The sequence below is a fragment of the Microcebus murinus genome, chromosome 2 (assembly GCF_040939455.1).
Source record: "Microcebus murinus isolate Inina chromosome 2, M.murinus_Inina_mat1.0, whole genome shotgun sequence".
Lineage (NCBI taxonomy): Eukaryota > Metazoa > Chordata > Mammalia > Primates > Cheirogaleidae > Microcebus > Microcebus murinus.
The window spans coordinates 7763096-7764123 of NC_134105.1; the positions used below are offsets into that span (position 1 = coordinate 7763096).

Consider the following 1028-nt stretch of genomic DNA (forward strand, 5'->3'; position numbering starts at 1 on the left):
GCTAGGCTGACACCAGGGCACTCTAGCCTGGGCAACAGAGTGAGACTCTGTCTCACAAAAATACAACAAAAACTACACACATTAAAAGTAAAGGTGACCCTTAGCCATGGGGAGGGAGAGCCTGTGGCTGGGGGACTCAGGGTGAGGAGGCAGGCTCCCAATCGGTTTCATCTGGTTCTCCCACCTCCCCCGTGGTGGGTCTCAGCAGCTCTGGAGGTGGGAGCCATAGCAGAGGCCAGGCAGCCCAGCTTGGCGAAGGCTCTGGGTGAGCCTAGGCCTGCAGGTACCCACGTACCCTCCCCACCACCAAGATGCCTAAGAGGAAGGTCAGCTGGGCTGAAGGTGTGGGGAAGGAAGAGCCCAAAGGAGATCTGCGCGGCTGTCAGTTAAACCTGCTCCTGCGAAAGTGGAAACAAAGCCCAAAAAGGTAGCAGCAAAGGATAAATCTTCAGACAAAAAAGTGTAACCAAAAGGGAAAACAGGCTGAAGTGGCTAATCAAGAAACTAAAGAAGATTTACCTGCAGAAAATGGAGAAACTAAAACTGAGGAGAGTCCAGCCTCTGAAGAAGCAGGAGAGAAAGAAGTCAAGTCTGATTAATATCATATAGCATGTCTTATCAGTGGTCCCTGTCTCCCTTCTTGTACAAGCCAAAGGAATGTTTTTAGCAACTATTTTATTTTATTTTTTTTCTCTTTTAAATTTTTTTCTTTTTTTTTTTTTTTTAATTTTTGTGCCTGAATGTATCAACACTAGAAGCAACTATTTTGTAAATACAAGTTTTTTAGTAGCTCTAGAAACATTTTTAAGAAGGAGGGAATCCCACCTCATCCCATTTTTTTAAGTGTAAATGCTTTTTTTTAAGAGGTGAAATCATTCGCTGGTTGTTTATTTTTTGGTACAACCAGAAAATAGTGTGGGATATTGAATTATGGGAGGCTTTGACTGTCTTGGGTGTCAGCTTCGCATTCCATAGATGGGGTTAGTTTTTATATCCTATAATATAAAGCATACTAAATTGCAATATGG

The 1028-nt window shown here is 43.3% G+C and overlaps 1 pseudogene; it reads left to right on the top strand.

Moving 5' to 3' along the window:
* Positions 1–311: 311 nt before the first annotated feature.
* Positions 312–599, top strand: LOC105870431 (non-histone chromosomal protein HMG-14 pseudogene; annotated as a pseudogene).
* Positions 600–1028: the final 429 nt, after the last annotated feature.